General features: G+C 29.8%; 2 long non-coding RNA genes across 2 annotated transcripts; one reads left to right on the top strand and one right to left on the bottom strand.

The window, feature by feature from the left end:
• Positions 1 to 7,065: 7,065 nt before the first annotated feature.
• On the bottom strand, positions 7,066 to 10,045 carry LOC112698116 (uncharacterized). The gene is made up of 3 exons (XR_003151384.3): positions 9,878 to 10,045; positions 9,729 to 9,782; positions 7,066 to 7,354 (listed from the first exon to the last, which is right to left on the bottom strand). It is a non-coding gene; the product is annotated as an uncharacterized lncRNA (long non-coding RNA).
• Positions 10,046 to 11,553: 1,508 nt separating this feature from the next.
• Positions 11,554 to 13,808, top strand: LOC112696209 (uncharacterized). Its single transcript, XR_003150681.2, has 3 exons — positions 11,554 to 12,085; positions 13,109 to 13,187; positions 13,497 to 13,808. It is a non-coding gene; the product is annotated as an uncharacterized lncRNA (long non-coding RNA).

Here is a 13,808-nt window from a genome sequence, read left to right as displayed (position 1 = left end):
ATTATTCTTCATCTAACAAATCTGGAGCTACATTCTGATTGGTTTCATTTTGATTTGCATTTTGCACAGAATTATTAGCTCCATCTTAATCTCGATCATCTTTCAAATCCAATTGTTCTAGCATTATAGATAATGTTTTACAAATCAAGAGAAAAAATAATATACAACATCTTATAAAGCATACCAAAATCATAGTTGCTCATAATTCATAAATAAATAAAAGAAAGCATACCTAAATCATCTAAAGGTGATTGAAGAGACATATTTGCAAGATCATTTTGTAAAGTATCAATTTTTTAAGGAGTTAAAAATGGTGGTGAATCTTTCAATATCCATTATGAATGATCCTTAAATGCATCAAGACAAAATTAGATCATAAACTTGCTTTCTCATTTGGTTCCTATGTTATCAATATACTTCGTTACTCATATGATGATTAAAATTATAAAATAATGCTTTCAACTTAAAATAATTAAGAAAGTACCTTTGTTGTAACTTTAAATTGTAATGAACATAAACAAGATCATTAAGTTTTTTATACTCTAATTGATTCCTCGTCTTTGAGTGAATGTATTCAAAAATACTCCGATTACGCTCACAACATGAACAACTACAAATTTAGCTTAAAATACGAATCACTAACTTTTGCAAATTTTGCGCTCCACAACCATAAGATTCCCACTATTGATCCCATTGATCTTAACATTATATATATATATATATATATATATATATATATATATATATATATATATCAATCATAAATATCAAGTCATAAAAGACTAATTTTATGAAGAAATTCACCTGGTACATCAGTGCTTCGTTCATATATTCCAGACAGTCTTTCAAAATTTTGTTCAATATTTTTAAAGATCCTCATCTCACTTGTCAGCTTATAATTTAAATCTGGATCACCATAAGCATATTTCTCAATGATACCTAGCAAGTCAAAACTCGTTTGTCTGTGCTTTTCAAATTCTTTAGCATTAAATCGAAAAGTTAAATTTAACCATTAACTAGCGGCATGAAGATTTTTTCGAAATTGTGAATCCCGACGTGTATCTAAAATCTTCAAATAAGAATTAGCAACCTTCTTTCTTTTTTGAAATCTCTTCACCATTTCTCCTCTAGCCTTATAAATAGCTTGATAAAGAAAACTCGTGGCAGCTCTGTCTTCATTATCAACAATACGTAAAACACGAACAATGGCTCAGTAAGCTTAACAATATCAGTGCATTGACTCTAAAATTTAGAATCCAAGACTTGATCTACAAATCTTTTAACTTTGGCTTCTTTGGAGTAAATTGAGCTTGTCCATTTTAGAGGTCACCATAGTTCTCAAAAGATCTTTTTTGAGCCAAAATACTTTGCAAAGTAATGAAATTAGTGGCAAACCGAGTTGGAGCCGGACAAAGAATTTTCCATCCACCTATAAATTTTCTCATCAAGAACAGCAGATAACAATATTATAGATATACTTGATGATCATTGAAGCTTGTGACACAATTTCACTCACTTTTTGTAACTTTCCAATATCTTGAAACATCATATTAACACAATGACTGCACAAAGTGACCAATACAATTTAGGAAATTTAGACTCCAACAACCTTCGCGTAGCAACATAATTTGCAGCATTATCCGTTACAATATGTACAACATTCTTACTTCTTAGGACCAAGAAACAATACAACATCCCTAAACAACTTAAACAAAGCATCAGTAATTTTTGAGACATTAGAAGCATCAATTGACTTTAGAAAAATAGTTCCTTTAGAAAAATAAACCAAAAAATTAATCAAAGTATGCCTACAATGATCAGTCCATCCATCAGCCATGATAATACATCCAGTTTGTTTCCAAGTCTCACGATAATCATCAATCATTTTTCTCACATCCTCAACCAATTTATTCAACAAATACTCACGGACTTTTAGATAATTTGGCCCTTTATACCCTGTATCCATGCCTACAATAGCATCAATCATTGGATGATAATAAGCTGAATTAACCACATTAAATGACACAAGGCATCCATCATCCATTTCGTAATAGTAATATCATTCACACTTCTCCACCATTTCTTTGATTTGAAGAACGCTTTTGATAGTTGGTTGAGCTTCATGTGTTATTGTCGATGGAAAAAAGGATTGTAATCATTTGACTTGTTTTTCTTTTCTAGAGCTAGGTGCTGGAACTCTAGATTTTTATTGTTATCGCATCTCATTACGTTCGATCTCGTCAAATTCTCTTTCAACATCATCACAAGCATTATAACTTTCTGCATATTGTTCTTGAGTTTTTTTTCTTGCTTCAAAGCTCTTCAATGCTTTGATGAAATTGGTGTCTCATTGCAGTTGGTACCTTTCGACATAATATCTCTTCTTTTTCTAACCAAATGAAGCTTAAACTGATGAATTCCTCCACCTCTAATAAGCTTCTCACAATATATACATAACAGAATGATTTTTTCAAATTTCACAACTTGTTTATGATGACCTCATGTAGGATCGATTTTTGCTCTATTGTTATTTTTTTGGGTGCCAATTGATGTATCAGGAGTTGATCCTTATTCTTGCGAAGATGGTATTTCTGATGGTGTATTCGCTAAAATCATTCTAAAATAATATGGAATAGCAAAAGTATAAAACAACAGTTATTGCAAATTCACATCACATATTTCCTATTCCTTATTTCTTATTCAGCAACCCTAAATTCACAGCAACATCAACAAAAATAACTATAAACACTAATAATAAAAAAGACATAAAAAATTTCAACAAATTCAAGAAATTCAACAAACAGAGTCATACTCAACAAATTCAAGAAATTAACCGAAACTTCCTACTAAAAATTTTAACAAACTCAAAAAATCCAAAAAACTCAACAAACAGATTCATACTCAACAAATTTAGAAATTAACCTAAATAGATTCATACTAAAAAATTCAAAAAATTCAAGAAATTCAACAAACAGATTCATACTCAACAAATTCAAAAATTCAAAAAATTAACCTAAACATATTTATACTCAAAAATTGAAAAAGTTTAACAAGAAATTCAAGAAATTAAGAAAGATCACAAGTGATTTGGGAATGAGGATTAGAGCAGAAAGTCAGGAATTTTGAAATTTTTATTAGAAGACTATAAAGACAGTGTTACTAATGGGGAAGCCAATTCACAACCAAACAGAAATAAGACATATACTATAATGGTTGATTAAATTATTAATAAAAGATACTCATACTCTTATTTCTTCTTAAGAGTCATACTCGAATTTAAACTATTTCAATTATATTAGAAGCATCAACTTATTCAAGAGAACAGAAGACACAAACGACATAAATAACTTTATGAATTATGAATAAAAAGGATATTTTTTACCGTAAAATATTTAAGCGTCAAATCTAATATAATGATTATTGAAAGAGAAAATATAGAGAAACAATAACAAATATGAACAATATAAAGAATAATTTAAATTTGTAGACCGAAATATTTAGGTGTGAAAGATACATGCATGCATCTCATACCATACACTAATATTTAAGTCACAAATGCAATATGCCTTTTCATGCATTCAATATTCATTAATATCGTCTATTTAATAATTTTCCCCTCTTGATATTATATTTCAATTAATATAATTTGATTGTTACAACAAAATATGTGTTTTATCAACGTAAAAAGTAAAATAAAACTTTAATGTAAAACATGTAATAAACAAATTTTAGCAAATTATTGTTAAATATATTATATATTTATGTAAAAAAATTAGTTTTAAAAGAAAGCACGTAATAATATTATCTAAGATAAAAAAATTCATAAAAAGATCATTTCATTATTTTTGTATTCTCGTTAAATTATTTATCGTTATTATTTTACTCAAATTTTTTAAATTTTGGGACGAAAGTTAATGCATTTCAAATTTAAAAATTAATTTACTATAAAAAATTATCAAATAAATTAAATTTATTTATTATTGTTATTAAATTTTTTTTACATGGGCTGAACTCTTCCATTACTCTATTATTAGCGATGTGATGTCTTTAAATATATTCACTATTTTTGCTGGCGGTGCTTCTACTATCGTTCTGTCGGGCTATAGATTTAGACGCTTTTAAACTCATATCCTTTCGCCTTCGTCATCAATGACCTTCCAAGTCCGAGAATTATCGCTGCCTTGGAAGAGGGAGACGAACTCTGTCTCTAAAACACAAAATCAATTCTGGAGAAGAACCCTGTTTTTATGAAGGCGTCATGATTCTCAGACGACGCCGATGACCAACGACTCCATTAGACCTCCCAGGAAACACATGACGCCATGGCAATTACAATAAGTTCATTATCTTTTATTTCAAATTATCCTCAACGTTGACATAAGCGGTAACAAAAGGAAAAATTAAAATAAAATTATATTTATATAATTATTGGTATTACTGTTTAATTTTATTAATTTATTCAAAAAATAATTAAATTTTGAAGCTAATTGGTATAAAATATTACAGATATAAAACTAAAAGAAATTCTTAAATATTACTAAGATAAAATTATGTAATTAACTTTTTTAAATATTAGTTATTTATTTTGCATGTAATATAGAAAGGTTTAATTATTCTTTTAGTCCCTATAGTTTTGCGAAATTTTTAATTAGGTTCTTATATTTTTTTCCTTTTAATTGGGTCCCTGTACCATTTTTTTTTCAATTAGGTCCCTATGGTAGTAATTGGCTTAATTATACAGGGATCCAACTAAAGAAAAATTTAATGCAGGAACTCAAATAAAAGAAAAAAAGTGTAGAGACTCAATTAAAAAAATAATTGGTGCAAGGACTCAATTAAAAGGAAAAAAAGTATAGGGACCTAATTAAAAATTTTGCAAAACTATAGGGACCAACAGAATAATTAAACTATATAGAAATAAATGAATATAATACTTATTTAGTAGACTGAGTTATGTAAAATATTTTTATTGCCATATTATTTGATGAACCAAAGAAAAGAAAATGTTATTTTAAGAAAAACTAACAATATATTTTTAATAATATTATTAATACAAAATAATACATTTTAAATGTTCTTTTAAATAGTATATATTATTTAAAATAATATAAGTATTCCAAATAATATATTTATTAATAATGCTCTACATCAATGTAAAAAATGCATCCAAGTTATTTAAGCAATATTGGCCAGACGCGCTCTCCTCCCCCCCTCCCACTCGTTTGTCATACACGCGCTACATATAACGTGCTGCAACCTAAAGCTTTGTTCAACGTAAATCTTCTGCTGCAACGTAAACCTTCTTCTCTGCTCGCGTTTTCTTCTTCGCGTTCTTCCTTATCGATCTGCATTGCCTTCGTTGTTCTCCTCTCGTCGCATTCATCTTTTTGTTTTCTTCTTTCGATCTGGTTACGTTGCATTTATCTTCTTTCTATTCTTCTTCGTTTTCTTTTTCGATCTGCACTTCTGAATCGAAACAATGAATGACTCAACTTCAAATCTGTTTAATGAGACTGATTTGGATTATTCTTCTGAAATGAATCAAACTACAAAATTTGGATTATTCAATTTTGAATTGAATTGAATGGAATGCAATTGCTAATTTGAATTGAATTGAATGGACGGAGGTGTATTGAATTGAATTGAATTGAATTGATAATATGTAAATTATAGGCAGAGCTGTTTGAATTTGATTTTATATAATGGATTATGTTTCGTTCACTCAGTACTATACAATTGTTTTACCATGAGCGTTTGGTTCATTATGCAGAAAGTTGTTTGAATTTGATTTTATATAATGGATTATGTTTTGTTCACTCAGTACTATACAATTGTTTCACCATGAGTACGTATTCGATTCATTACGTGGAAAGCTGTTTGAATTTGATTTTATATAATGGATTATGTTTCGTTCATTCAGTACTATACAATTGTTTCACCATAATGACACGTTTGATTCATTATGCAAAAAGCTGTTTTAATTTAAATTTATATAATGGATTATGTTTCGTTCATTCAGTACTATACAATTATTTCACTATGATTATGTGTTAGGTTCATTATGCAGAAAGATATTCGAATTTTAATTTATATAATGGATAATGTTTTAGTACTATACAATTGTTTCACTATAATAACATGTTCGGTTTATTTCTGTTCTGCATAATTCAAAACTCTTCCTCCTCATCTTCTACTGCTTCTTCACTACAGAGAAAATGAGGAAAAGAAAAAAAATACAGCAGCAACAACAACAAAAGAATGACGATAAGGAGAAAACATGTGAAGAAGAAGGAACCGAGAAAGAAGGAGGAGAATGAGGAAAAAGAGGAACGCGAAGAAGAAGACGCTCCGTGCGTAAACGAGCGTGAGAAGAAGGAGGAGAAGAAGAAGAGAAGAAGCGTTGGGCAAGAGCAGTTTCATGTGTGTTGGGTGCGTGTATTTCACGTTTCATTTAATGGTATTGGGTTTTTTTTGTGTTGGGTCAACTTGGATGGATTTAAATACAAAATTTCATGGATGTGTAGCATGACTGGATATATAAAATATAGTAAAGTAACATATTTAAATAAAAAATCTGTTATTAAAAAATTATGTCAATATTTTTTATATGAATTTTTTTATTAGACTTCTTTTTCTTTTGCAAGAACAATTAAAATATCATCGAGATATGATAAAAGCTAACATAAATATTTAACTTTATTTTCTATTTGGTTCGAATTTGACGAGTAATAAAATATGACATTATATACATATTGTAACACCCTACCATACTTAGTATAATACTTAAGTCATAAGACTGAGATAGTAAGGTATTACGACCTCTAAGAATAGTAATATATATATATATATATATAATAATAATAATAATAATAATAATAATAATAATAATAATAATAATAATAATAATAATAATAAAGAAAAAGATATTTAACTAGGAGCCTTGAAAACGGGTAAAACAAAATCGTAAAATAAAAAGCGCAACGCTCAGGAAAGGATTACTTACATGCTAAGAAACCTAATAGGAACATGATAAAGATAAGCAAAAGAATAAAGCACAACCAAGGAAGCAGCATAACTAGCCCCTGACTCAGCCTACGAAGCTAAGGCTGGCTAGAGGGTATATATATATACATATAAACATATATAAGTGTTCTCAAAATATCCCAAAATACACTATAATATCAAAATAACTCATATCTCTCCCTTAACCTCTAAGAGGAGCAGCATACATAAGTTACTTGGAGAGTAAGCTAAACATATATATACATATATACAACCAGAAGCCAAAATACACCTAAGGACTACTTTGCTTTCCAGGATCCAGACGCCTAGCGAGGAGCCTCTCGACTTGCATCTGAAAAATAACAATACAATATGGAATGAGAGCCGGAGGTTCTCAGCATGGTAAAAGTGTCACGCGTATAATAAATAAGGTCCTGAGAATGCCATAGACAATCCTAGAACTCCGTTATACAATTATCCAACTTAATTACTAATTAGAAGCTATAAATAGGGGTAGGTATTATAAATCTACCTAACTTACTCAATTTCAATCCTAATCTAACACCAAACCATTTCTCCATTTCCTCCATCCCTCCATCATCCACAATGCAACAGAAACAAGCAACCAAACAAGGTCACGCACAAGTAATGAGCAGATAGTACAAATAGCAAGTATAACAGATAGCATGTGATATATATCAATTAGGCAAACCCAGGAAATGCATAGCTATCAAAAACAAACAAATGCATATGATGCATGCCTGTCCTATGGCTGATGGAGTCCATCTGTCAGTTATCCAGCCAACCCGACAAGTCCGAAAACCTTAGACTGTCCCCCCGTCGCGCATCCCCAAGAGTCTATGCATAGAGTTCATATTCAATCATCATATAAATAACTCAATGGGGGTTATCCATACCTGGGATTTTATACATGCCCGATCACCCTTACGACGTAGGGTTAATAGAGTATCGAGAATCAACTTGGAACACGTGGTGGCTAGCCACAGTTTTTACCTAGGGAAATTCGTATCTCAGATATCATCATTCATAAGCCATCTCATAGTCATAATCATTATTTAATCATTCATCAAGCCATGACATGTTAACTTCTTTTATTAACAACCTCCCTTTCACATTTTTCATCATCATTCCCTTATAATTCATCTTGATTACCCTTTTCGAGTCCTGACCAAACTATTTATCAAACTCTTCTCAACCTTCTTAATATCAAATAATCTTAAAATCAACCCAACTCTAACATTAAATCAATCACATCACACGAAGATTAAGCATTAACTTCTTGAACCCATGATTATCACTAAGACATCCTCGACACTCTATTTTTTTCTGTTTTTAATATAACAGATGAACTAGGAATTGCGCAAACTTTATGTTCAAGCGTTTATCTTGAAATAAGCTTTCTAACAAACCAAAAATCATAATTTTCTGATTTCTTTAGCCTCAGGAATAAAGAAAAAATCGTGACTGCTCTGCAGTGCATAAAACCAGAAAAATAGCAGCAGTATGTGATATTCAAAATTCAATATAAAATCCAAGTTAAATCCAATGATTTTAAAAATTAATGTAGTTAAACTTTACTCATCCAGGTTTCTTTCTCAATTAGCTTTGAGTTAATACCATTTTTAATGAAGAAGTTACATTACCTGGAAGTTAAGTAAAAATGAGTCAAAATTAGTTTTAGAAACCAACAAGCTTAGTACCTTTCAATTTGAATAACTTTTATTACAAAACTTAAATTAAGATAAATTTTGGTTTGGAAACTCCTAGCTCATCCAGAAACAAGTGTATCTTGGTTGCAACCCAATTACTATTCAATTCTAAGAGTTACAAGCATTAGAAGTTGCTGCATACCTTGTTGAAATCTGTTTCTTTTTCAGCTTTGACCACCAATATTCAAAAATTCACAACTCCCAATCCTCAACTCTTAAAATTCTGAATTTTGATAGAAATAAATCAAGTTAACCAAATTTATAATAAAATTGGTTTCGCTCCAAAACTCAACTCGTAGAAGTCGCAGCAAGACAAACAAGTTGCTGCCCTGTTTGACCTTTTCTGCTGCTGGACAGATTTAACAACCTAACTTTAAAAAATTGCCATAAATTGTATATTTAACAAAAAGGTCCCAAATTTTTCAGTTTAGTTCCTTATATTCCCAAGTTTATCCCAAACTTGGTCTCATGCAATTACAATCATTACATAATTAGTTACAGCATATGCAATACCACCACAACACAACTCTACATCCTTATTAACAAACACCAATCCTAATCCATCTTAAATAAATATAAGAGCACACCATTAATAACTTCCACACCTCATAATTCCAATATATATCCACCAATAAATCTATTCCAACAATATTACAAGGATAATCATTAAATACAACAAACAATTCAACTTATCCTATGGTTCCTCTAACCTAAGTTTACACAACACCGTAAATATTAAACGTGCGAAACTTAAACCATACCTTGACCGATCACTTAATTCACCCAAGAAAGCCTCTCAACACAAAATTACAGCCCCTCCAAGCTCAAGTAAAATAACCACAAACTAAGCTTTGATCACCAACAAGCTTCCAAATATTCCCAATTAAATTCCAATGCATATATACCCACTTAGTCTACACCTAATACATATACATATTCTAATTTCAGTTTTTCCATAATAAATATAAGATTAAGCTAGGGTTAGGGTATCCTTACCATACCCATATCCTCAATAGCTTGAACCCATAAGTCCCGGAAGCTAACTTGAACCTAGAACACAAGAATTGAACAATTTTTAACTTAATTGTTCATGAATTTCCAAAATTAGGGGAAGCTGGCTGAGAAGGAAATAATGAGTTACCTACCAAATTGTTCCATGGGTTTCGTAGAGCTCGTCGCGGTGAACGTGTAGTCGTAAACGGTTCGTCAATCGGAACTCTGGATCAAAAGTTATTGAGAGGTGAAGTTTGAGTGAGGGTTAGGGAGCTTTCTTCCTCCCCCAACCTGTTTGGCGTGTTTGATGCAAAATGGGGAAGAAGAGTTTTTGTCCCCTTTTTAAGTATGGGTCCGGTTAGACCCATAGGTCCGATTTGGACTCCGGTTCAACTGGTTCAGTCTTTTCGGTCTGATTTTGGGCCAAATTTTTAAAATTGGTATAAAAAATTCTCGTTTCAACAAGCTCTATCCTATTTTGATATTAGTTTTGTATTTTTAACTTTCCTAATTAAAATGCAATTTATTAACTAATTATTTACTATTTTTAGCGGGGTTTACACATATATACACATATATAAATTGAAGTCATACAATCACTACAAGAAAATGGAGCATTTGTAACAAAATATTTGTATCAAATTTAAAATTATTACAAAAAAATAGTATTTTGTAATAATAATTTGTGATTGTTACAAAACATGATAATATTTTGTAACAACTTGTTTTATTTTGTTACAAATTATGTTAGTTTTTGTAACGAGATGGTGTTTTGTTATAAAATATTGTAATATTTTGTAACAAAAAAAAGTCGTTGCAAAAATTTAAAATATTTTGTAACAAAATATTTTTTTTGTTTCAAAACCTTCAATTGTTTTGTAACAAAAAATTAATTTGTCACAAAATTCAACATTGTTTGTAACAAGTTATTTAGTTTGTCACAAAATGTAAGTATATTTTATAATAAAAAATTATTTCAAAATGTTAAACACTTTGAGAGTAAAAAAAAATGTTTATATAATTCTTTTTAGAATAATTTTATTTTGTTTCAAAAATTAAAATATTTTACATATTGTTTATATTTATTAATTTTTAAAATTGTAAATATTAATTTTATATTCTTTTAAAAAATTAATATATAATTTTTATTAATAATCAAAATTTTAATGTTAACTAAAAATTAATTTGTGAAAGTTTAAACAATTTAATTAAACTATAAATATAAAATTAATAATTAAATATAAAAGAAAAAAAACTAAGATACACACATGTAATTTAAGTAATTAAGATTCTTGTGTAATTTTTTATAATTGGTTATTTCATATGATTTGAAATTAAAATTTAGTAATGAAAACATTATATAATTTAATCTAAATAATTTTTATTATAAATAAATTATAGTTTATTTTATTAAATTGAGCTCTGAGAGATTAATTTATTTGAAATGATTAAATTAATTTTTATAAATTCTTTAATTTTAAGTTAATTAATGTTTATGTATAATTTTTATTATAATTAGTTATTTTATATAAATTGAAATTAAAATTTTAATAATAAAAAAATAATAAAAATTATATCAATAATCTGAATAATTAATATTTTTGGATTTAAAATTATATTTTATAAAATGTGATTGATACATTTATTTTATAATTTAAATTTAAAATAATTATTTAAACTCATTGATATATTAATGAATAAAATTTTATGTATTTTAAAAATAATCTTTACAGTATTAAATTAAAATTTTAAATTATTATTTTATTTTAAATATTTTATATTATTATTATATTATTTATATATATTTTATCCTAAATTTAGAATTCCTAAATTAAAACCCAAGTTCTAACCTAATTTCATAAACGCATATCAGAAAAGAAAGAAGGCGGGAACTGAATCAGAAAATGAGGGGAGCCGCGAGGGAAGAAGGAGGGGGAAGAGGGAGACGGTGCAGTGGGCGTCACTGCCACCAGAGCCGCCGTCGAATCACCATGGGAGGGAAGGAGAGAGAAGTAGAACCGCGAAGAGAGAGAGAGATCGACGGAGACGTTCACGCCGTTCGTCCTCGTCGCTGCCATGCGTTGCCGCCGCCGCCGCTAGTTTCGCTACCGTTGAGCTCAAAGGAGAAAGGGAGAGTGACGCTGATAGAGAGATTGACGGAAGCCAGTGAAGCGCATGAGACAAGGGAAGATGATTATGTGACCGCCGCCACACCCAGTTGCCGTCGGTCGAGCTCGCTGTTGCTGGATGTGAACCGGTGTCACGTCTTTGCGGCCAGAGCCACCAGCGCCACTACTACTACAATAGAGATGGAAAAGCTAATTTGCTGAACTTATTGTTCACTGGTGGTTAATCACGAGGTATGATTTAAAAACTGTTACGATTGTCCTATATCTATAGCTTTATAATTATGGAAAGTGATATGCAAGTAATTATCCAACAAGAAATAAAAAAAAAGAACAAAAAATCCAAATAGTATTGTTCTACTCAATGAATAAATGTTCATGTGAGTGAAAACAATTTAGAGAAAAGGATTCCATTTTTATATTTTGATTTTGATTTGATATAAAATTTGGTACTTTTAATGTTGCTTGTGATTTTCAATTTTTTATTGATTCTTAATATGAGAGCTCATGCTTTATATCTTATTATGTGGTGGATTGTTTTATTAAAAGCTTTAAATTTTGTTTGCTTTAGAATTCATTTTTATTTTCCTAACACACAACCTGCTCAATGAAATGCTTCAACTAAATATAAAACAACTTGACAATATCAATCATTAAATTAACAAACATATTGGCTGTGAAAAATTTGAATGAGTTGTTTTTAAACTAATGTTAGCTTAGCTCAAGTGGTTCTGCATTGGTTAATTGGTATAATATGCCTATAAGTTGAAACTATTTAATTTGGTTAATGTCTAGTTCTAGTATGCCTAATTAATTGTTATTATTTAATTAGGAGTTTTGATGGACATTATCTTGACTGCATATTTAATTAAGGCATTCGAATGCAATCCCATGGATAAGACTTTGTTCATTATGTGGTGCTATGGCTCATGTATTTTGTATATCTGAGAGCTCATGCTTGTGATATTCAATTTTTCATTGATTCTTCATCTGAGAGCTCATGCTTTGTATCTTATTATGTAGTGGATTGTTTTTTGGAAGCTTTAAATTGTGTTTGTTTTAAAATTTATTTCGATTTTACTTGCACACAATGTGCTCGGTGAAATGTTTCAACTAGAATTATGGTTAATTTGATGCATTTCTAATTAGAATGATAAGATTTGTTGTCTTTTGCCTGCTGGCACACTGGCTTATCAACTTGTAACCGTTTCTTACCCTTCCATCTCTTTCCATTTTTTACTTTTAATTTTTAATCAGATCCGTCTGGTGTTTGAAGGGCATGGGACTATTGTTGAGGTTGTTCTTTTAAAAGATAAGAGAACTAGTGGACGACAAGGTATAAGTGATTTTTTATCATTAGTTTATGTAATTTGGTTTCCAATGGTTGCAAGGATTAATGACTTTCATTTGACATTGCCAGTAATTACATACCATATCTAAAAGAAATCACACTAAATTGTTGGTAATGGTCAATCAATTCCAGTTTATAGCTACAGTCACACTAAATTTTCTTCCCCGTGTCCTCCTTTACAATTACATTATGTCCTTCATGCCCCTCACCTTGTTAAAAATTTGGTGTCCGTAAAAAAATTTACAGCTGACAACTCTGTCTGTTGAATTTGATCCCTTTGGGTTTTCTGTGAAGGATCTTCAGACAGGGAGGCCGGTAGTGCGGTGTGAAAGTTGGGGTGAGCTTTATCCCATCACAAATCCAGTCCCTTCTCAATCCACTTTTGCTGCTTTAGCACTATCTCTTTGGCATGACCGTTTGGGTCACCCGAGAGCATATGTTTTGAGCTGTCTTCGGAAGAATAAATTTATTGAATGTCATCCAATTAAAGATACTCATATTTGTCATTCTTGTCCTCTTGGAAAACATATTAAGTTGCCATTTTATGCTTCAAATTCTAGCACTATTATGCCATTTGATATTATACATAGTGATATTTGGACGTCA

Source organism: Arachis hypogaea, chromosome 6, assembly GCF_003086295.3.
Source record: "Arachis hypogaea cultivar Tifrunner chromosome 6, arahy.Tifrunner.gnm2.J5K5, whole genome shotgun sequence".
NCBI classification, from domain to species: Eukaryota; Viridiplantae; Streptophyta; class Magnoliopsida; order Fabales; family Fabaceae; genus Arachis; species Arachis hypogaea.
This window is presented reverse-complemented; position numbering and strand designations above follow the sequence as displayed.